The sequence below is a fragment of the Amblyomma mixtum genome, chromosome 3 (genome assembly GCF_055824585.1).
Source record: "Amblyomma mixtum isolate Tamu chromosome 3, ASM5582458v1, whole genome shotgun sequence".
NCBI lineage: Eukaryota > Metazoa > Arthropoda > Arachnida > Ixodida > Ixodidae > Amblyomma > Amblyomma mixtum.
This window is the reverse complement of record NC_143014.1, coordinates 340,862,713-340,887,460: the sequence shown is the minus strand read 5'-3', so window position 1 is coordinate 340,887,460 and position 24,748 is coordinate 340,862,713. Positions and strand designations below refer to the sequence as shown.

The window sequence follows — 24,748 nt, the reverse complement described above, 5'->3', positions numbered from 1 at the left end:
CACGTTGCTGCCGACGCCCGAGTGGCGACCTGCACTTCCAATCTTCGGTGGTGCGTCTGGTCTCTGGGACGCAGGGCGCTCGTAATAAAAGCGCGGGGTGCTGCTGCCTCGGTGCCTTGGGAATGGCGTTCGTTCAGCGCTGGACGTCGTCGTTCTCTTCTACTGCCCATGGGATGGCTCTATTTTTATGACTAAGGAAAGGTGATGTTCATATGCTTTTTCGCTCTAACGCCGTTAATCCGTCCTTCGACTGGGACATGTCTATTCTTTTTTTTTCTTGCCTTCTCCGAGGACCTGCACTGTTATTTCCAAATCGATGTCATGTTACCGCTTCCAAGACCACCGCACCGCTTCTGAAAAAGGTCTAAGGACGGGTTAGGGTTTGTTCTGTTTAAATATCCGATTTTGAGATTTTGCGATCATCTGAAGGAGAATTTCTTAATCTTCCAGAAAATATATTTCATGTAGGTATCCGCTATGTTAAAGAACAATTATTTGTACTTCTTCTTCGTCACGTCTGCCGAAAAAGCGCATGCACCTCGACGTGTTCTCTTCATTTTGTATGCCAGCAAAATTTCAACGTTCCGGAGTTTTTATCACACACTCGGATTTTTGGAGCCAGCGCGGGTTCTATCAGACCAGTAGTGGGCGTTGTGCACAATGACCTCCCCATTATGGCAAAAGTGGGCGTCGTCTGTCCAAAGAACTTTTCTAAAAAGTCTGTGTCTTCGTCACATATCATCACGTCCATTTGCTGAATTCATACCATATTTTATAGTCGTCTTCACTGAGGTCGTGATGCAGCGATATGTGGTAAGGATGAAAACTATGCTTCTTGAACACTCTCGAGAATGAATAGCGGGATGTTCCAACGGCCTCGTTGATTTGACGGTTGCTGGATTCGGGATATGTACGAACGTAGACGAGAACATTTATCTAGAATTCTTCACTCAGGATAACTCAATTTGCCTTCCTTGAATGAAGCACAGGTCATGTGGTCCGGAACTGTTTGTACATTTTAGTGAACATCGTATGTGACGGAACCGGGCCGCCAGGATTCTCGGAGGCGTATTCTTGAGGCGAGGCGAGCTTTGCCATTCGTTTTTACACAGGTGACTACCATCTACACCTTCTGGGTCAACGAGTATTGCGGTTGCAGCTGCCCTGCCATTCCAACGCGCATTCAGAGTTGATATGTATAGTATTGCAGCAGCCTTGTTCGTTCTGTTAACAAAATCGACAGCAGCGCACCAGTGGAGATTCCGGTGAAAAATAATAAATCGCAAGCCGACAAGTTATCGTCCTTTCTTGTCCGAGCCAGAGTGGAAAGGGAAAATTTGTGCGTTATCGTGCTGCTTTTTCGGAGCCGCTGACGGCGGAAACGTGCCTCTAAGTTCAATGCCAATAGACACCTTTAGCATACCGTGTACCGTGTTAGCGTTACCGGTACCGGAGTACCGGTAACGCTAACACGGAACCAATCAGCGCATAATCACCGCCGGTGGGCGGGTTCCTGGTACTCCGGTAACGGTAGCGGTAACACGGTACACGGCATGCTAAAGGTGTCTAATGACGAAAAAAGAGCGCGGGCTGCTTACAGAGGCCGTGACTATGCGCTCTTCTCGAACGCCTGCCTGCTGCAGCCGGAGCTGGCCTTGGTGCCATCCTTTGTCGTCATCGTTTCGTTAATCTCTTACGTAGTATCATGGGCGGGATTTCCGGCGCACTCTGAGCGTTCAGTTCCCGAATCGGATCTGAAAAGGCTTAAAATTCAGCCGCGAATATCTCAATATCTGTTGCACTTACGGACATTTATATATTCATTTGGTAATTTAGTTATTTATTGAAAATACCACCAAAGGCCGTCATACGAGGGTATTACATGGGGGAGGGGGGGCGTACTAGGTACAAGGCATTATATAAAAGTTATAATAATGCACTAAAACAAAATAGAAATCACAAATATAATGAAAATAGGCATCCACAAAAAGAGCCGGAACAGTGCACATAGCAGCAAAATTTGAGGAATAAATAAATAACACCACCACAAGGAAAAGACGACACCGGAAAAAGTTCGGTACGGTAAAAATCAAAAGCAGTAAATAAAAAGAAGACATGGCGGAGGAAAGTACGCTGAAAAAAAAACTTTTTTATTTTTAAAACATCGGTGAATAAGGTGTTGGAACTTATTTAGGTGAGATTTTGTGGCAAAGTCTGGTGGTAAAGCGTTCCATTCGGTTATTGTGCGCGGTAAAAAAAAACAAGCATAAATGGATAACTGGCAGCTAATACGTTTACTTTGTAAGGATGATCACCACGTGGAAAGATAACTGCCGGTGGCTGAAAGAATTCACCATGAAAGGAACGATGGTGATAAAGCTTATAGAAAAGTGATAAGCGGGAAATTTTACGGCGTAGTGCTAAGTTATCGAACTCGACTTTAGACTTCAATGAGGTGACGCTAGTGTAACATGAATATTCAGAAAAGATGAAACGTTGCTAATGATATAATTTTGATGAGGATCCCAAATGCCAGACACGTATTCGAGTTCAGGACAAAATAATGTGGTATACGCTAGTTTTTTTACATGTGTTGCGGCCTCTTTTCAATTATGTTTGAAAAGTCCGAAAGTACGATTAGCGGAGGCAAGAGTGAGATCATTATGATGACATGCTGCAAATTGTATAAGCTTTGAATATTTACAGTCTTCAATGTTGCTATTGCAATATCCAGCATAAAGTGAAAAGTTAGAAAGATAATTGACAAAATTTGGCTCAATAATTAAATAAATTTGACCACTGTGTTCTTATCCTGCGTCCGCCAAGCCGAATATACATTCCATGAAGGCGGCATTCTCGATACTATAAGCGCTTAAAAAAAACAACCTGTAAACGGAAAAAAAAACACCCTGTATACACGGTGTTTCACGTAACTTGAACCAAGGATTCAAAAAAAGCGGTAAATCGCAGCCCGCTGAAACCAAAGATATATTGTTCGCCATCATGTGGCGCTCCTCAGAATATTTTACTGTGCTTAATTAGTTAATTAACTAAGATGAATTATGCAAATTTTCAAATATTCATTTTAGTGCCAAGACCGCTACGTTACGTTGTAGAGCAGGTTCATAAACAACCGATCCAGTTTATGGTAGCATCTTGTCTCCTCCGGGTCCTTTTTTCCGGCATCTAAAGAAAGCCCGCGAAATATGAAAGAATACCACGTGACTACGCTCGTGCGCTACCAAATTGCAGCGCTCTCAACGGCGCTTCGAGCAAACGGAGCGTGCCCGCTGACCGTGGGTGGTGAAGTGAACGGCCGCCGCTCTTAGCAGCGGCTTGACAGTGCGTCAGCACTTTCCACAGCGGCGCATGGCGGCGCGGCGGCCGTTCACTTCTCTAGAGTGTACTAGTTCTAGTACACTCTAACTTCGCCACGGTCAGCGGGCACGCTCCGTTTGCTCGAAACGCCGCTGAGAGCGCTGTAATTTGGTAGCGCACGAGCGTAGTCACGTGGTATTCTTTCATATTTCGCGGGCTTTCTTTAGATGCCGGAAAAAAGGACCCCGTAGGAGATACGATGCTACAATAAACTGGATCGGTTGTTTATAAACCTGCTCTACAACGTAACGTAGCGGTCTTGGCGCTAATATGAATATTTGAAAATTTGCATAATTCATCTTAGTTAACTAATTCAGCACAATAAAAATATTCTGAGGAGCGCCACATGATGGCGAACAATGTATCTTTGGTTTCAGCTGGCTGCGGTTTACCGCTTTTTTAAAATCCTTGGTTTAAGTTTTGTGAAACACCCTGTATAGTTTAAGTCAGTTGCCTTGGTAAAAACCACCCCTTAAAGAACAAAAAAAAAGGGACACAGAGGCCCCTGTTTGTGTCTGTCTTTCCCAGTGCTTGTCTTTTTTGCGCGGTGTTTTGTCCCTAAATCATGAGCAAACAAACCCAAGCACCTATCCCTCTGAATACCTAAACAGTTAAATTTCATAGGATCCTTGTAGCCGACTGAGGCGTCAAAATATTCAGCGGTATAATCTGTGCCCGCTTACGTGAAGACAAGCGCGGCACCCTGACATCTTCACTAGCAGAGAAAGGAGGAGCAATTGTATTCAGATTCGCCTGTCTGCACGGGAGGATTGCAGCACTCACATTGCATCAGGGAGGGCAGGTTTCAGGTTGTGCATTTGCAGTTAGCAGGATTCAGTCCAAAGTTCAGCCTTCTCGCAATAGCTGCTTGTTACGAAAGCTCTACATTATTTAAAGAGTGATCTCGTAATGCAGTCACTCATGCGCTAATATCAGTACAAAGCAACAGCTTAAAAATTTCAAAGAAAGGTTAATCAAACTTTTAGAACGCTACCAACTATGCGCATTGTGGCATTATCGTGAGTGCCTCAGTGAATAACTTACCTGCTAAAAGAAATTTTCGGAATCCTTATGCATTTTTGTTTCTAAAACTAAATTTTAAAGTCACGGTGCAAATCTCGCAGAGGGCGACAGAAAGAGAGCGGTCGTTGGCGAGGGTTAATGGAGTGCTTTGACTTTGAGTGGACCTAACGCGGCTGGCGATGGTACTGTTGGCATTTCTTAATGCACAAATAAGCTGGGAGAAAAGAATAAACAATTAAAATATAGAGCTTAAGAGCCGAAAATCCGCGCATTCCAAGTCTCGATTAAATGAGGAAATAGGAGGGGGCAAATTAAGATGGCCCGAACTTTAATTCTTCGCGACTATAATTGTTTTGAGAGGAGGTAGTTTTGTGCGAGCTCTGCAAAGTGGACAGTCGTATTTGTAGTTCTTTGCTGACTGAATGGACAGGCACGTCGATTCGAAACCGATGATCGAAGTCGAAGTCGGAGTTGACTTTATTGCATGTTAGCAAAGTACAGATTATACGTATATGTGTAGTCAGAAGGAGATCCCTAACTAGTAGACTGGAGGAGTCTCCTATAAAAATTATGGAAAAAAAATCACGACAAATAATGAGCACGATAAATTCTTTGTTTTGCTCAATGTTATGGAAGCCGATTCCTTCCCATTTCATTAAATGTATTCAGATGCTGTGTTTACTGACTCTGCGAAAAAAAAAAGAGCCAGCGCACTCTCCCTCGGATACTGAAGCTTTAACGAACATGAGGGGTACCGATATTCTCGTGCTTCTACTTTTAAATTTCCTTGATATTTCATAAACAAAAGCCTTTCATATCTGAAGTGACAAAGGGAATCAACTAGTGGTGTTTTCATAGCATTGCATGCCCATCGCCATCTTTGCCGTCTTCTGCTCTATGAATCTCGAATTTCCTCTCCAGTGCCATGAACCATGCGCGACCCAAGCAAGCAATAACTGCTCGTAGGTATAATATCAAAGCGAACAGTCGGTTTGTACATAACAGCACATTCAACTATTCAACTGTTATTTCTGCGTTAAAGTCGAAAGTATCTGACGATTATTATAACAGGACAAATTTTGTTAGTCACTCAAATTTATAGAATGATAATTAGTTTAATACTCATACTGTGTTCTATCGATTATGGTTTATGGGGGTTTAACGTCCTAAAGCGACTCAGGCTATGAGGGGCGCCGTAGTGATGGACTCCAGAATTTTCGCCCACCTGGGATTCTTAACGTGCAGGGACATCGCACAGTACACGGGCCTCCAGAATTTCACCTTCATCAAATTTCTCTTTCATATTGGAAGGTGTCAGCACGTGCTTCTGTAGATGAGCCGGTGTCTCATTGAAGTGTTGAACCGATCCTGGAATCGAAGCCTTCAAGCTTTGATTCCTTGAGTGAGCACTACTTGTCTTAATCTTTTGAACAGCAGACTCTGGAGCGTGCTGATGTGGCTTAAGAGTGACTTAGCTGTCGAAACAGTATCACATGGTGCATGTATCACATGTACAGTCTCACATACTTCTTATGCCTCAAAATATGAAACCAATGCAAGGAATAGCGACAAATGTCGCAATCGCACACCGGAACGCGCCGTTCGAGAACCTCTAGGAAGTGTCTAGAGCACTGCGAGCAGTGGACCGGGTTTCGGCGAGACTGTGTCCGAACAAGCACACCATGTGGAAACAAACAAGACGATGCGGTGAACTCTGAGTGGAAACACCGTAAAATCACCAAGCTCGTCTTGTCGCGCAAGTAGAAAAAAAAAGAATTCAATTGAACGGTTTTTTCGCTCAATCGCTCCCCGTGGTAGGCGAACACAGATGGCGACACGGACTCGGGCTGCCTTGATCGTGCCCGCCTGGTCTAGCGTGAACGATTGTCTTATATTAGCCCAACCACACCGCCTACTTCTCGAGCCATTCCTCTGCAGCACTAGTCGACCTTTTTCTTTTTTTTTTCAATAACCCAGTGACGGAGCTCTGGCCATGCCAACTAGACCGGAACAGATAGTCGTCTTAGGCCCATGGCAGGCGACCTGTGTTGCAAAACAAGAGCGTAACGAACAAAAGCCCATGCACAACAAACGTGGCTAAGATGTTTTCGTTCGGTGTGACTTCCGTTGAGTAATTCTATTTTTATTTATGTATAGAACACGTTTGAGAGATACTTGCTGGTATATCACATGGCCTTCCAGATACCGTAAAAACAATAGTACTGTCTTAAACATCACTGCGAAAGTATTAATGCAAATGAGTGAAGATATCAATTATTACAAGAAAGATACATACGCTGTGTGCTAAACGATATGGTATTATAGCCCGGCGGGGCTTGTAATGACACAGTATACAAATATGCAGTCGACTGGCTATAGTGATGAAATGTACGGACGAGCTTCGCTGTAATATGACATCGGTAGTTCAGTGACAAAATGTAGTAACGGTGAAACTGCGCCTCCGATCTTGTCAAGCTACATCTCCGCGTGCTCAGTGTGGTGCAACTGAGTGCGTACACCGGCTCCTAGAGATGAGTCTTTCCGGGGTAGCACTTGAAACGCGGCTTGCATTTGCTGGCCGTGGCCGACCTCGCGCTGACCGTGTGGTTAGGCATGAAGTAGCGCACCATAGGTTCACTCCTGCTGAACGCTGGCCAGTCCGCCGACCTGCGTTTGTACCGTTTAAACAAACCACAAACATTGTTACAATATTTCTTTGACGTAGCGGCAAATTTCTAGGATAGCAGTAATTTACCTTTAACGTCTAGCTTGTCGCAGGCAAATGTTTAGTCTTAACAGGCCAAACTTTATGTACAAATTGACACTTGATGTGTGGACGATGCTTGTCTTGCAGACTTACCACTTTATTATCACCTGGATTTCAATTCATTGCTTCCGCTTTGCTGACAAGCCTTGGGGGACATCTAGGTAGCACTGTGCTCCAATTCGTGGTATACTTAACATTAAGCTTTTTCAGGTGTATTTTAATATATCAGGTAGGTTTAATATATCATAGATCATGTATTTTTCATTATTTATAGTTACTCTTGTCTGCCCATTCATTATGATTGTCTCAGGTCATAAAAACTGCCCCCTAATTGTTTTTCCTCCGAAAGCATACAATGAACGAGGTACCTTTTCATACAGCCCTTTACGAAACACTGAAGCAATAATGTTTAACCGAGATGCCATCCTGAGGTTTTCGACATCGAAAGTACTATGCTGACAAGTAATCGCCGGCAATCAATACACTATGAAATATGACACAATTCAATACATTCGCCTAGGTGACTAAGCAGCGGAGCTACCTTCCATAGTGGTGTCAATTGCCTGACAGCTTCGAGCAAAAATGCATGTCTCCAGACTTGAGCAGTGGGAGGATCTTCTAGCCGACTCGGACCCGCAGCATCAGCTCACGATGGTAGAGCGAGCCAGAGAATTCTGGCCAGTACTTCCTTCCTAAGGCGTACCTAACCTAATCTCTACTAATGTAGTTTCTGAATAAATCGATCAATCAATCAACCAATCATAATCGAGTCCCCCGCCTGCAGGTATGACAACACACTGAGGAACATGCTGTTCGAGGAATGAAAATAAATTGCTTAACTTTTTAGTTTGAGGGTGTCGATCACTTTCAACAAATTTGTTGAACTGACCGCGCGAATAACTGTACCGATCCTCACCCGTTGTTGATGAAGCCGAGTATGGCGTCGGCGAAGCCTCTCGCTCCAGGTGGCTCGAGGTAGTCCTCGGCGCCAAAATGGAAGGCAGCGTCGAAGTCGTCGTTGTGCTGTGGCGCCTGTGCGGGAGTGACGGCCTCGTGGTCGACCAGACCGAACTCGTAGACGTGCACAGGCGCCGTGTCCGACAAATACTCGGCGAAGGCCAGTGCGGGGCAGACATAGAGCGCCTCGTCTAGCAAGGCCCCGTAGTGTCTAAATGCGTGGCCGGCGTCGTTCAGCGCTTCCAGGTCCGTGTGCAGGTTCTCGGCCTCCAGGATCTCCTCGCCAAAGGTGAACGTGAAGAGCGCTGAGGCGGTGCTGCGGTGCTGGTCGGGTGTGAATTGCGCCCACGAGCTGTTGGTCGAGGCGTCCAGGAAGCGTGCGAAAAAGTGCCTCCCTTCGCCCCGGCCGAAGCCTACCAACACTGGCAGCGGAGTAGGAAGTCGAGGGGCCACAGCTGCCGCATCGCCTGTGGGGGCCAGCACAGGCCGCCTCTCGGATGCTAGCAGCTGGAAGCAATGATATACTACTAAATATACCGCATTATCGCGGTTGAAAGCGTTTTATGACGCTACTCTGCTGGTTTCGTTAACCCATCCACAAGAGAGGACAATGGGGAGGGCAGATCACCTAGCAGGGCCAAGTGCCAAATTCTTTGTAGACTCCGTCACTGTGGCCTGAATTTTTATAGCACAGTTCTATCTGCTGATGGTGATGGCTTGCTACGGTTGCTTCTGCTTCATCGTTTATATACTTAAGAAAAATTAAGAGATCTTCCCCTCTCACCTAGGTTCGCACCACATATATGGCTAATAAGATACCGGCTAAAACATGCTTCCACTAAAACAAAGCTTGTGGCGTATACTTCCTTAGTGCGTCCACTACTCGAATATGCTGACGTAGTATGGGACCCGCATACGAAAACGGATGCCAAAAGCTTAGAGCGTGTCCAAAGAAGAGCGCTACGCTTCATTTTCAACGCCTACGGAAGACATGCATCGATATCTGATCTTCTTAGCCGTTCCGGTTTGCCCACCTTGGAATCTCGCCGCAAAATGCATCGCTTGAAAATGTTATTCGACATCGTCAATAATCACACCAGAACAGACTTTCACACTTATATGCAGTATAACAGAACACGACAAACTCGGCACAAACACGATAAATCAATTGTAGTTCCCAAATGCAGAACCACTGCAGAAAAGCTGTCATTCTTTCCAAGAACGATAGCTGATTGGAATGAATTACCTCGTGAACTGGTCACCTTATCGTCAGCCGAGACATTTTTATCTGCAATCAACCCCAGCCGGTTAAGTTAGAATATTTGGTTCGATTCTGGAGTGTTGCCCTTGTCGCGTGTTGTTTTGTATTTTAATGTAAAGTGTTTGTTACTCGTCTATTATTTGTGTTGTTCGGCAGAAATTTTGTTGCCTACCTGCAGGCCTTCTTTTTTTTCGTTGTTTGCTGCTGATAAAGCACTGTGCAATTGTATCCCCACTCCTGCTTGGCCACCAAAAGACGGCTGGCAGTATTGAATAAATAAATAACAAAAAAAAATAGATATCAGTCAAGCTTACTTATTTCCGAAGTTTACGCGCTACTGAGGGAGAGTGTGAGCTCAGAAGAGCTGCGATAACCCTTAATAAACCCTTCCCCCCCCTCGCCCCCTGCACGTGCCCTTTCCGCAGTGTGCACATGCATATGCAAGGAAAGGCAAAGAGAAAAAACAGAACATTGTGCTAACGAATACTCGTTGCGTTGAGGAAGCATTACACTGCGAGGCGAGTAAACGCAATGATAACTATAGCCAACCAACCTTAGGATCGACGGGCACTAGCGGGTCTCCGTATGTGGGCAGGAAGGGGCTCAGAGTCTGCGAGAAGTAGTCGTCGACGGGGAGGGTCACCAGTGCGGCCGTGTACGCCGCCTGGAGGCAGGCAAGGGCACGGCGCTCATCCTCTGCCTCGTCAGGCGAGGTGCACAGCTTGGCCACGACGAGCCGCACGTTCTCCGCGTCAGCACACTCGCCCAGGCACGACAGCGGTGAGCCTCCCTGCGCACCACGGGTGTGAATCCCTCTTAGCGCATAGCTGCGGTCGCAACTTTCCAGGCACTCTTCAACAGCTGATGAACGCAACTTCTTATGGATGTTTTCGGTGCTTTAACCCTCGTGGTAGCTACCGTTTCTAATGGCAGTAATGGACGCGTTCGTTGTTAGAGAAGAAAGGATAAACACTTAGTTTAATGACCCATGGCTCCTTCATCACCCTGAGGGTTCAAGGTCCTCTTGCTTGCCGGTGAGCAGCTGCTGCAGAAGAGTGTGCCAAAAAGCGGTTCATTAGCCCTGCTGAGCAACTCTTGCCGCCAGTTAGGGAATATTGTGACGAAGGAACTGACGCTGCGGCGTTTTGGCTCTCGGACTGTTCCATATAGGTGAGGACGAATGTGGGATGGAGCCGCTCACTGAAATATTGGTTGCATGCTGGTACTGTCCTATTTTGTGTAAGATCAAGTCACCGGATCACCGTACATAATCATCGCCTTTGTGCTTTGCTGAGGAGCCCGACATGCTTTCTCGGACAAGAACCTGGTAGTCTTGGGAGTTCTCGTGCAGCTGTACGTTATTAGGAAAAGGAAAGGAGATGAAAGGTGAAAGACAGGCAAAGTGGTGCCTCATGGCTTTCACAGCGTGAAAAATATTTGATTTTGCTCACCGGACCTACGCCTTTGGCTTCCAACGCAATAAGGATGTAATTGGCTGAGAAGCCATAAAGGGGAAAAATTGTAGGGGACAACTTTTGTAGGCTCCTGACCGCTCCTAACGGCAGGCCTTGGCTGGCCTAGGTTGCTCTTCCCGAGCGACCAATCATTGCATCAACTGCCACCTGCCGAGGTGGGCAGGCTCTGATGACCCCGCGAAGTCACGTGACCTAGGTGACCCACTTGCCTCCTAGGCTGCTCTCTGGGGACCCCCTGGCAGAGCCACGCCCGTGATTTTCCGCTCACAACAGTGACGCCGACAACGCTGACAACGGACTTCCAGGTGAACGGGGCCTGTACCGCTACCGCGTTAAGAGGGCGACTTTGTTGAAAGCTTTCGCTCAAAGCCACCGCTAATAAGGGCATGCAAAGAGACAGGGACGAAGCACGCAAAGTAAATCGCCTCAGGGGCCTGTAGTATTGCAAAAAGTATTTTCGAGTTTGCAGGTAGTTTTTCCCGCCCGTTATTTCTGTCTTCAAGACAGAAATGGCCTCTCTTCGTCTATGGCCTCTCTTCGTCTAATGATTTCATTTTATATATGATGTTCTCGCTCAATATTGAACAGATTGTGAATGACTGTACACGGGGATCAGCGATCTTGGACCTGTTGTTTGTGAGCGAGTCGTTCAGTAATGGCACTGTTCACGTAGAGCGCGGCATCTCCGACCACAAATTAATATGCTTTTGCGGGAAAATCACTGGTGATAAGACCGAAAATACCGTTAAAGTGATCAGCTTCAGAGATTTTAGCAGAGCTGATGATGTCGCGATTCTTGATTATTTGGAATGTCACCTTAGCTCTGTTACCAGTGATGTTGAGGGTTGTTGGACACAATTCTGCAATGCAGTTAAGTTTTGTATTGACAAATTTGTTCCGCTCAAGAAAGTCGTTAAACGCAGTGAAAATCCTTGGATTAATCGAGAGATAATTCATGTTAAACGGAAACTTAAAAGACTTAGGAAACAGCACAGGACAGGAACTCCACTGTTTGAGTCATTAAAAAGCAAGATGGCAGACAAAGTAAGAGAAGCCAGAAATAGCTTTTTCAAATTGAAGAGTTCATGAGGTCGGACCCATCAAAGTTCTGGCGCCATTTGAATCCTTCCAGGCACGAAATCACGAAGATAAAAATTGACGAGGTGACTATAACAGACGCTAATGAGATTGCAACGCATTTTAACAATTACTTCCAGAGTGTCTTCACGAAGCTAGATGATTTTAAACCTCAGTGTGTTTGTAGTAATGATTATTCTTCTCTTTGTAGTAACGAACTGATAATTAGTCGCGAAGGAGTTTTAGCAATGTTACTTAAACTTAACACAAAAAAATCTTCCGGACCCGATGGTGTTCCGAATTCATTTCTTAAACGCTACGCGGAACAAATATCTCAATACTTAACTGATATGTTTAACTTGTCTTTGACAACAGGTGTTATACCGTCTGATTGGCGTAAGGCTCGAGTTGTCCCTATTCTTAAGAAAGGAGACTGCCAACTAGTTACAAATTATCGCCCTGTTTCATTGACGAACAATTGCTGTAAGTTGTTAGAGCATGCTATTTTTTGTTATATTGTAAAGTTTTTAGAGGACCGTAATATTTTGACAGCTTACCAACATGGTTTTAGGAGAGGTATGTCTACTGTTACCCAACTTTTATCTGTAGTGCATGAATTTTCAAGAGTCCTGGATGCTTCCGGACAAACAGACGTCTTAATTTTTGACTTTAGTAAAACATTTGACAAGGTGCCTCACGGAAAATTATTGTTTAAACTTGAATCGATTGGACTTCCCTCTTTTATAATTCAGTGGGTGCATGCCTATCTTACAGATAGGCAGCAATTTGTAGCAATCCAGGACTCTTGTTCAGACATGCTGCATGTGACTTCAGGGGTTCCTCAAGGCAGTGTCTTGGGACCCCTGCTATTTTAATCTATGTGAATGACCTAGTGGATATTGTTGAAAAGGATGTAGAGGTGAGGCTGTTTGCCGATGATTGTATAATTTTTAAGGAGGTAGTAAGTGATTCTGACCACTTGTCACTTCAAAAAACTGTACTAGCAATTGCAGACTGGTGTGAGCGCTGGGGCATGGATATTAACCCAAACAAAACCGTATTATTAAGAATCACAAGAAAAAAAGCGCCCAGATTTCACAGTTATATACTTCACAATCATCCCATTTTAGAAGTAGAAAGCTATAAGTACCTCGGAGTAACCCTCACGAACAAACTTACTTGGTCCACTCATATAGCTGACATCTGCTCATCAGCAGTAAAGAAATTATGGTTTATTAAAAGAAAACTCAGAAACTCTCCCGTGAGTACCAGAATCACTGCATACAAGGCTTGTGTTAGGTCCCGACTTGAATATGCGGCAGCAGTGTGGGACCCGCATAACAAGAAAGACATTGCTCAACTGGAGCGTGTTCAGCGAAAAGCAGTTCGTTTTATTTATGGGAAATATAGAAGGATAGACTCTCCAACTGCGTTAATTCGAAAGAGTAATTTACAGTTCTTGGCAATAAGAAGAAAAGTTACCCGTCTAGTACTGCTTCATAATTACATGTCTGGAAATTTGAAGGCAGATCTTCCTGATTGTGTGAAGCTGGCGAGCACTAGGAGAACACGTCATGTACATGAGCAGTCATTAGCACCAATTTTCGCACGAACTAGTGGGTTTAAGAACAGTTTTTTTCCGATCACTGTCGCGGAGTGGAATGGCCTTCCTTCGGGTCTATGTAAGTCTAGGAATTTTGAGAAGGAGCTCAAGAACTTATTGTATGGCTCCTAATATCTTGTTTGATGACTCTGGATTTGTGTCCTGTTTACTGACTCGCGGTGTTGTAGCTGATGCTCTTTTAGAAATTTTTTTATTTGTATGCCCCTCCTGCTTGGGCCAACTCTGGCTTGCAGTATACTGAAATAAATAAAGTGAATGTAGTTGCCTGAGATCAGTGGCAGAAAAATGGTTGACACTACCGAAACAAGTAAAGAATGTTTTCATACAATGCAGATTGTGCCGCTATCAGTACGAGAGTTGTTAAAGAAAAACAGAACCTCGACGGAAGGTGCTCTCGACGACAACTATGCTGTATTGCTGACTATGACAAGAAATAAATCCTCCATAATAAACTGAAATTCGAGCTCACGGAAATTTGCCGAGCTGAGTTAAAGGCAGAATCTCGTTGTTTGCGCATTAGTTCCATGAGGCAAATGAGGTTAAATGCGGGATGGGCGCTGGTATGCTGCCTGCAGTCGTCTGCATATTTTGTTGGTGATAGAAGACTGCAGCAACGCCGCACCTGCAGCACGGCTCTTGAAAAGAGTGAGCTCCCCCCGAGCGGCGACAGGATGTGCAGTCCAGCGCTGATGGCCCCGGCATCCACTCCCCAGAGCACCAGGCTGCGAGGGTCTCCGCCGAACGCGGCCGCGTTCCCCTTGATCCACTGCAGGGCAAGGTGCTGGTCCCACAGACCTTGATTGCCCGGGAAGCCGGTTACGTTGGCGTACATGAAGCCGAACGCGCCAAGCCTGCAACATTTAAAAGTCTCATGAGCTAAGAACCAGGCGGCCGTTTTTTTGTTCTGAACAGCTGCTCTTTCATAAGCGATACGTATACATCGCTCTTTCTATAGGGTAAGCAACACTGGCACTGCCGTCGTATTTCGAAACCAAGGTCACCATGCGATGACATGCAGACCAGTGGATGCCATGCTTATGATAGTGCGAGCAGCTGCAGGATGCACACGCATCTAAAGTGGCTCGTCTTTTTTGTGAAGCCTTTTGCTGTATGCGGCGGTCCCTCCTACGAAGATGCAGCTTCACCGGAATTACGTTTACCTGCCACAGTTGTTTGCCTGCACCTGTCTTTACCATCATCACACATCACAATTAAGTGTTGAATTCGAGCGATGCGAACTTATCGTTACTTATCCGCGCGCTTTTCGCACACGGCACCATGACATCGACATCGTTGGATCCATCGGGAAACGCCACTCAGGCGTTCTTCGTCCCTGAGCAAGGGGCCAGCTGCAGGATGCAGACGCATCTAGACTGGTTCTTCTTTTTTGTGCAGGCTTTTGCTATATGCAGCGGTCCTTGCTACAAAGGTGCAGCTTCACCGGAATTCACATGTACCTGCCAACGTGGTTTGGGTGCATCTGTCTTGACCATCATCACACGTCACAGTTCAGCGTTGAATTAGAGCGATGCGAACTATCGGAACTTTTCGTGCACTTCTCGGACACAGCAAAGTGACATCGACATCGTTGTATGCACCGGGAAATGCCCCTGAGGCGTTCTTCGTCAGTGAGCAAGGGGGCAGCTGCAGGATGCAGAAGCATCTAAACTGGCTATAGTCTTTATTGTGGTGGTGAGTAACAAGCAATGCCTTAAATTTAAATGTAATTCTCTGTGTTTGTTCCTGCTCCCATGCTCAGAGGGGCTTATGGGAGTGTGTTGAGGGTTGCTTCTACTCATTCTGCTTCCTGGTGACGTGCTTGTTGAGTGGGGACGTTGGAACTAATCCAGACCCCACCTTGTCAGTGTCTCATCAGTTGGAAACCATTATTGAAAATCAAGAAGTGTCTGCAACTGCGCTGAAATCTACCGGGTTGAAGTTGGACGGTCATATATCAGAATCAAACCGTAGGCTGGCTTCTATTGAAGAAAAAAAATCTTTCACACAGACATTAAAGAAGGTTGAGGAATGTGAGAGCTCTGTTCTGGAGCTACGAGAACAGGTTGCATCACTGCGCAGCAAGTTTTATGACCTAGCGTATCGCTCTCAGCGTACTACATTTATTATCTTTTATTATCTTTGGGGTCAAGGAAGATAGCAGAGAAACTCCGAGGAGCCTGAGGGATGCTGTGTTAACAGAAGTGTTTAAAAAAAACTAGGTATTACTGTCGGGAGCGCTGCACGCATGCACCGCTTCGGCAGGCAATTATAAGAAATGGATCGAGCAGCGATAATGCGGTTCTCCGATTTTAATGAAAGAATGAACCTCCTTAGGAATGCGAAGGAGCTGAAAGGCTCAGGAAGGTCATTATCTGAGGACTACCCGCTTTGAGCTCAAAGAGTACGGAAATTGCTGTGGTGTACCGTTAAAGATAATTGCAAACCTGAGGATAAGGCATACCTAAAATTTGACAAGGTAGCTTTCAAAGGCGACACATGTGTCTGGGACGAAGAAAGGAATGAAAGACAGAAACTTACCATTTCAAATGAACGCAAAGGTGATTCCAAAGGCGAATATTCTGGAAGTGTCAATGTTGCCTCATCACTGACACGTATGTCACACGGAATCAGAAACGAAAGACTTATAAATGACGAGCTAATAATACCAGATCGTTGCGACTCGTTTCCTTCAGCGCTCAAAGCATCGGAAATAAGACAGCCGAATTCGAAGCACTCCTTCACGACCTCGACCGGCACATAACGTTTCTGACAGAAAGCTGACTTCATTCTGAAATCCCAGATGGCTTAATTGTTCCCCTCGCCTGCAGAATATTGCGATGCGGCAGATGGACACGTGGAGGAGGATATGTGCGATATGTGCTTAAGAGAAGTATTATCTACTGTGATGCTGCCGGGTATTCCTAACCATGAAGGTCTTTTTTTGTAAGATAGATTTTTGTGCCAACATAATTGTATTAGGTGTAGTATACCGACCTCCCAACGCGGATGTAATGCCCCTTTGGGGCCTTCAAGAGAATACAAATGATGAAATGATATGTCGCTTTTCTTGAAGAGCTGTGCGATTATGTTCAATGCTTCAGGGGAGACCGAGTGAAGTTGATTTTAGGTGGCGATTTCAACTTGCGTGATATAGATTGGATCCACATGAGTACTACGGGTGCCAACTCTGGTCATTCCGAGCTCCGTTTGGACACTGCCTTCATGTGTAATCTGACCGAGATTGTTGACAGACCAACCAGCATCTGCGCCTCTGTATCCCACGTTCTTGACCTAGTGTTCATTAGCTCTGCAATTACGTGTATTGCTGTTGATGTTTTGAAGGGTGTATCTGATCATAATCTTGTTTCCTGCGTTTTTTTCCTATCAGCTTATGCTGACAGCATGAGCCGTCCCACTGTAGTGATAAATTTTAATACAGCTGATTATGTAGGAATTTTGGACTTTCTATAGACCCACGTTGACAGCTTTAGGGCTGAGGAGAATGTAGATATGTTATTGTGTATGTTTAAAAAGATATGCTTCGATTGCTTGACAGTATGTGTTCCTATAGTGTTATTAAGAAAAAAAAAACATAACCCATGGATTACGCGGGACGTTATCCACGCTAAACGTAAGCTGAAGTGAATGTGGCGTTCAAGTAATCAGAATAAGTCTAATGAGAGCTTGCTAGGCAGTCTATTAAGAAACAAGATCAAGAAAGCTAAGGATTCCTTTTGTAATGTTACGCTTGGGCGTTTTCTCAGTGAAGCACAGGAAAAGTTCTGGCGATACATTAATGGCAACAAACAACCCAATGTGTCATTATTAATGTTTCACCGGTCACAGGGCCAAACATATTGCTGGTGTGTTTAATTAGTACATCCAATCAGTGTATACCGATAAAACCTCGAGTTTTCCTTCTAAGGCAGACGGCTGCACTTCTTTAAAGCGAGATGTTACTATCTCCGGCGGAGCTATTTTGAATCGTCTTCTGAAACTTGACGTTAAAAAGTCTAGCGGTCCTGATAACATCCCTCCAGCTTTTCTCTGCCGTTACGCGTAATGGTTGTAACATCACCTGGATATATATTTTCAACGCCTGTCTGTCTCTGTGCGAAGTGCCATAAGAATGGAAAACCGCACGTGTCCTACCTGTTTTTAAAAGTAATGACTCACCTTGCGTACCTAATTATCACCCAATATATTTGGTCTCGAGCAGTTGCAAAATGTTCGAGCATGTGATATGCCGAATTTTGACGGAATTTTTGGAATCGATCTATTTGTTATGTGATGAGCAACATGGATTTAGGCGTGGTTTATCTACCGTCTCACAACTGTAGGCGGCTTGATGTCTGGTTGGCACCGAAATTATAATTAATCGGGCCAACCTGGCCACCACTGCACTCTCGGTCAGTTTGGGGGGGGGGGAGGAGCGAAAAACTTTTCCACCCCGTGGGCAAAAGATGAGATTCGACTGCTGACCGGCTAAAGGGTCTACGCCTAATTAGCCGTTGACCGGAAGCATGAGGCGCAGACAAGTACCTTAACAAAGCACTTTACTTGAGAAAAGAATAAGGACAAAATGAACCAAACAAAGCCAAACGAAGCAGCATCAGTACACAGGCGCGACCAACACAAAACCAGGTCGTGAACACTACAATTAACACATAGAAGAAAATATCAGGGCGATTACTATACAACTACGTTACACGATTAAAGCAATACTATACAAAAGAATAGGACGAGAGACAGCAACAGGACGAAGACAAAGAAAAGAGTTCAAGCGAGTGGGGAGAAACGGTGGCTGAACTACCAGGTGGCAAGGTCCGGTCGCAGGGAGCGTCGCGATGCGGATGCGGCGGGCTAATGGGGTGTTGCGGATACGGGCAAACTTGAGCCACGCGTCTTCGGGGCCGCAGTTGCCGCGCCGTACGAGTCAGGCACCCGCCTTAGCTCGCTTGCCGACCACTTCCCTGGCTGACCACACACACGTCCGCACGCACCGAAATCTCCAAGCCAACTCCCGGCTCGCGGTTTTCCCGCCACCGCGTTCTCGTGACAAACAACAAAAATTCAAGGCACAGTGCGCCAACAATTTGCAGATGCTGAAAAGGGTGGAAAAGAAACACGAAAAAAACAGAGAAGGAACACGAGAAAGAGCCACGGTTCTAACGAGGAGCGATGCTAGCTTGCGATGGTCGGGAAGGGTGCCGGGGCATTCAACCGACAGCTTCCCGTCCCCACAACGTGCAAGCGCTCGCTACCCGGCGATAATCCTGGGATGGGGCGGAGTAGTCGTGACCCTCCAGCGTCGCGAGTGGTCAACTGTCGGCGCGGGGGGGGGATCGTCGCTGCCGCACTGCGACATGTTTCTGAAAAACAGAGGCGCCTTGCCTACCTCTGCTGCACAAGTAAAAGACGCGCACGGCAGGCACGACTTTGTGGCACAAATGGACGCTGTTTTTCTTGACTTCGCCAAAGACTTTGATGAGGTACCGCTCACTAAACTCACAGAAAAGCTTGCTTTACACTGCCGGAGTTAATCCTAATGTTATTGACCTCATTAGAGCCTACTTAGAAGACAGATTTCAATATGTTCATGTTAACGATGAGTACTCTGATGCACTTCAGGTTTCATCTGGTGTTCCGCAAGGATCAGTTCTGGGGCCTATCCTATTTTGAATTTATGTAAATAACATAATTAATCTGGTTGATCCTGAAGTTAGCGTTAAACTACTTGTAGATGACTGCATTTTATACTGCTTAGCTAACTCCACAGCGGACCAAGTTAAGCTTAACAGCAACCTGCAGAAGATATAAAACTGATGCAACGAATGGGGTATGTTTCTTAACGTTAGTAAACGTTTGGCATTTGGAATTTGTAAAAAGAAAACTGTTCTGATACATCAACATTGTATGCTGGAGTACCACGTCTAGAATCCTCGTCTGTGGAATACCTTTCAGCTCAGATAACTAATCGCCTAAACTGGGATGCCCACATCAATATTACTTGCGGGAAAGCTCCGATACTCTGTGGTGTTTGAGGCGGAAACTGCAGAAGGCCCAAAACATGTGAAACTGGCACCATATAAGGCTTTGGTGTAGCTTCGTCTGGAATCTCAGCGCTCCTGAAAGTCTTAAGGGACTCGGGGTTGCATTCCCGCCTATAATCTTTAAGTTTTCAGTGCGCGCCCTCTGTCCCTGTGACATAGTGGTCGCTGGACACTTAGAAAACTCATTTCCTTGCCGCTCTTTTTCCTTTTTTCCCCTTTGTTCCCCTCCCCAAGTGTAGGGTAGCCAACTGGGCATCGCCTGGTTAACCTCCCTGCCTTTCCGTCCTTTTCTCTCTCTCTGTCGTCTGGAATATGCCTGTTGTTTATGAGAGCCATTTACGGTCAAGAATATTTCCAAACTCGAAAGAGTGCACAGGACCGCCGCCCGTTTCATTTGCAACAGATGCAAACGAACGGATAATGTGACAGATGTGAACAACTCTATTGGCCTAGAATCTCTTGAGACAAGGCGCACTGAAGCGAGGTTGATTTTTTTTGTACCTAATATATAATGATCTGATGAAAATAAACACTCATGATTATATTACTCCTATTTCGCGAGCAAGTACGCGTTATAACCCTAATAAAAGCTATAAGAATTTCGTGCATACTCTAATACAGTTAAACAATCATTTTTTGTCAAATCGATTACAGAGTGGAATGAACTGTCGAAGTGTGTAGTGAATAGCCCCAATGTAGAAATGTTTCCTGAAAATTTAAGAGCTTTTTGTATGTGAAGCGCTTCTTTTTTTGCTTCTTTTTTCGCATCGTCTGTTGGCTTTTGCATGACGCTCGTGTATATCTTGTTTATTTTTACTAGTATCTGTGCTCACCCCTGCTTAGAGTAAAGCGACTCCGCAGTATGAAATCAATAAAGTGATACGGCACATCTTTAAAAATGTGTAAGTGTGGTTTGGTTTTTATGGGGTTTAGCGTATCAAAGGAACTCAGGCTATGAGGGACGCCGTAGTGAAGGGCTCCGGAAATTTCGACCATCTGGGGTTCATTACGAATGTTTAAATGTTTGTAGTGACGCTTACAGCCATATCTGGTTTGTGCCTTCGTAACACTTTACGTTACTACCCATGATCTCGACATAAACACACGCCTGCTAGAAAGCCTAATTTTCACGTTTAAGCCACGGCCAATCTTTTAGGCGCATTCCTACCCGCACCTTATTCTTCTGTCGAGCAGTTGGCTTATGGAATTCCTTACCTGAAAACGTAGCTACATGCCCAAACAAAAAACCATTCAGAGCATGATTTTTTTGCGAAATATAATAATCCGAAACGAACTGCACTTCTTGCTTTCTTTTCTGCTTTGTATTTCTGTTTTCTATAATTTTCTCAGTCGACGTTATAATAATGATTTTCACTTATTACTTTTTGTTGCATTTTCGCGTTTTCCTGTAGTCTTGCCTATTCCAAGGCGACCGCGTTAAGCCTCCCGTTCTGCAGAAAGCCCAGCGTCGTCGGCGACTTTGTGACGGAGAAGCCTTCCACAAGCAACCAAGGTGGGCCACGTAAGTCACGTGGCACTGCGGCGTCATCACAACCTGCCCACCGCATTGTGAGAGGAACGACCACCGTGGCAGGTGGCAGTTATATTGATTGGTATCCGGCAGCGAGAGGTTCTTCGGGAAGAGCAACCGGGGTCGCACAAGCGCCACAGGTGGCAGCACCTGCCATCACAGAGCAGTGTCGCATTGGTCGCTGCACCACCGCACTAGGAGTGGTATGAGCCATAGATCTATGAAAGTAGAGAATTTCCAATACTGCATTCATGAGCACTAACCCATTAACTTATCGTGTCATACCGTTAAGGCGTAGCTTAGATGTCCCCTCAAATTTTTTGCTCTTTCTTCATTTGGCGTTGTGTGTTGCTCATCCCTTTTTCCAGCATTTTCAAGGAAAGCTAAGCATGTTACCCTGCCTCCCTTTATGAAATGTCTTTTGGCCCTGAAAGAAAACAATAGATAAAATGGAATTTCAAATTGAGTATACCCGTATCGTGTCGAGGAAACGACTGAGCGTATAAAATAGCCTGATAATTGAAAAAAAATGACACTGAGTTCAGAACGTGGACCCATTCTATTGCTCCACAGCGGCAGGCAAGAGAGCTGCTCACAATGAGTTCGCAATGCATGTTCGTAATCGCGTGACTCCCTTGGCAGTAGGCACTGTGGTGGCTTTCAGTTGAAACCCTAGCTAATGATTCTCCGCTCGGGGCTGAAAGCGTGGCGAACTTTTTCCAGAGGCCTTTAAAAGCGCTTGTTTCCCTCGCTCCTATGTTCGTCCCGTGCTGCTCTACCATCCGCCACCTCGATACTTTGAATGCGGGCGCAGCGCACCTGTAGTTGGGCACGGCGACAACGCAGTCGCAGCGCACAGCCATCAGAGCTCCATCGTACTGGCGCAGTCGGTTGGAGCCGTGCGTGAAGTGCCCTCCGTGCAGGAGCACCACCACGGGCCGTAGCTTGGCCGGGCTTAGGCTGGGCGTCCACAGGTTTACGTGGAGGCAGTCTTCAGTCCAGTCGGCGCTCGCTTTGCCGCGCTGCCGCTCGTGCGCGCGCAGCCACTGAGGCGGGCATGGTGGCGCCTGCGCTCAAAGAGTGCCATTGAGAACGACAAACGAGATGTTAGAAAGGTAGGTGAGGTTTGACGTGCCGATGCTGCACATATATGGGTCATGAAAGACGCTGGAGTGAAGTGTTTCCAGAACTCTTTAACGTATAAGCTGACATAATCGCCGAACACAAGGCCGATTTTGCAGCCTTCTCCCACCGAAATGCGGCCGGTGCGGCAGGGATAGAACCCTGCGGTACGGGGTTCGTGCCCATCGAACCTGAATTGGGAAAGGGCCCGAAAATTCTTCCCCGAGCGGAAAATACTCTGTGTTCAAACCACACTGGCCCTTATTTTCTTTCGGAGAGGAAAGGTTGAGTAACTCTATGCGTAGATTAGAATCACAGCCTCCAAGAGTTGGCCCTAACCGGACCCTTGATCCTGGAAGTTAGCTATAGCGTACTGCTTCAGAAACGGTTGCACTGAACTGCGGGTGTACACAAGATATTTTTTTTAATTTTTTATGGGCGACACAGTTACTTTTTTACACGGCGGAGGAATGCCCATGAAATGTTTGCGAAAAAGAAAAGTGCCAGAAATCAACCCGAAGTCCTCCACTACGGTACGCTTCACACCCCGCAGTCTTGATATACCCCGTAAAACGGAATCAGTCAACCTCTCGTACTCGATTCACTTTTAAAAAGTGGAACGGGGAAGCTCACCTTGAAGGTGGCCCTGAGCTCCCCCTGCCACGGGCGTATGGGCGTGGGTCTCTGGAAGCGGGCGACTCCCAGCGGCGGCTCGGCATATGGAATTCCGTAGAAGGCGAGGACGCTGCTGTTGCCCGCGTCTACCCACAGTCCGCGCAAGCTGCCGCTGCTCGTCACCACTGAATGGCTCAGTTCCGCCGAGCGACGCTGCTCGCGTGCTTTCCCTCCATGCCGCCCCAAGTAGAGGATCCAGAGAGCCAGGGCTGCGGCCGTAGTCCAACACACCACCATGCCTGCAGGGTGTTAAGCTTCCAACACTTGCATCGCCTATTTTGCAGCATACCATCGTTAATAATCCATCGACAGAGATTATTGATTGAATGAGTTTATTCAGCAAATACTGACAATGCTGACGACAATCCTGCTCGAGGGCCCAGGGGGGATGACCAATGTGCCCATTCAGTTTAAAATTGCATCGACACCCTCAAGCAAGAAGCAATGCAGCCTGGGCAGCGTGCACTTACAGCCGTATTCGAGGACTTGTGTCCACGCCTTGTTCTTCTCCTCGTCACAGGCCTCGGTCGTTTCTTGCCGGCCGCTTAGGCTAGACTCCCCATGCACGGTGTGCATGCTATACGAGCGGGAAGGTGGTCGCCTGCTGGCCAGACTCGAGTCCGAACGTTGCTTCATGGCTACCGTCTTCTTCTTCTTCTTAAGACGTGGCGCATACTCACATGGGGGGATTGGCCAAGGTGTAGTGGCATAAACATGGAAATTTCCATAGGCGATTAGGACAAAGTATCCGAGCCAAGCGTGAATTTTGAAAAATGTATCGATGAAAAACGACAGCCGAATATTTAAAGTTAAATAACAGAGAACATTTTGGTGAAAAAAAAGCTCCAAGAATTTTAAAAGAGCTAGCAAATCAGCCTACCAAATCAGCCCACCCTGCCACCCTGGCAGGTGGCAGTTAATGGTTTATCGCGGGAGTTTGCTCGCGCCAATGAAAGCTCAGGCCTATTCCTGCAGTGTGGCGTGTCTGCCACAACGTTGTCAGAGCTAACGCAAGCGGGCCACATCTCTCTCTCACCACCCCACGTGCCTCAAAGCGCTATTCAGGCGTCCACTGACCAAGTCAGCCAGTTATGCGCACTTCATCTTCATCTAAAACGTTGTCAACGCCACCGCCTGTGAACACAATGAACGCCGACGGTGTATGGCTTCAGTGCTGCGTTTCAATGCCAACACAAGCTGAGCCCATCTGTCACTACCGCCACGAAGCTTAAAGCACGACTAAGGGGACCACTGCGCCAGAGGGCCAGTTATGCACTTTCCTTTAATTTATCTGAAGGTCAAATGAAGGTGAAAACCGCAAGCGCCGCGAAGAAAGCCGGAGGTCCCGTAGTGAAACTTTCGCTTCAATATTGACCGTTCTATGAGCGCTGCGCCGACGTAAAACTCGTACGCCAGCGAGAAACAGGACGGCAGTGAAAATTAGAAATGCTGTTTTCTTCCGACCAGCCGAGGCCGCGTCTGCCTAGGCGAGACCGCTCAATCGCCCGTATCTTCCGCTATAGAATAGCAAGAGAGTGTCGTCGAGCGCCTAAAAGATTTGCCTTTTTACGCCTGATGCGCCGGGGTCAAATTCGTACTACTGCAGTATATAGGACGGCCCTGAAAATTCGAAAAGTCTCCGTCTGCCTCGGCGAGGGCGGTTAATCGCCGGCGTCTCAAGCTCGAATAGAAAGAAAAAGAGCCCCCCCCCCCCCCCCCAGAAACTTTGGTGTCCTTGTGGTCCTCTCGGTGAGATCTGTACATTCGGCGCAGACTTCAAGATTTATGAACCCGGCGTGGGCGTA

General features: G+C 46.3%; 1 pseudogene; it reads right to left on the bottom strand.

The window, feature by feature from the left end:
• Window positions 1-6,926: 6,926 nt before the first annotated feature.
• Window positions 6,927-23,579, bottom strand: LOC149356132 (uncharacterized; annotated as a pseudogene).
• Between the last annotated feature and the right edge of the window lie 1,169 nt (window positions 23,580-24,748).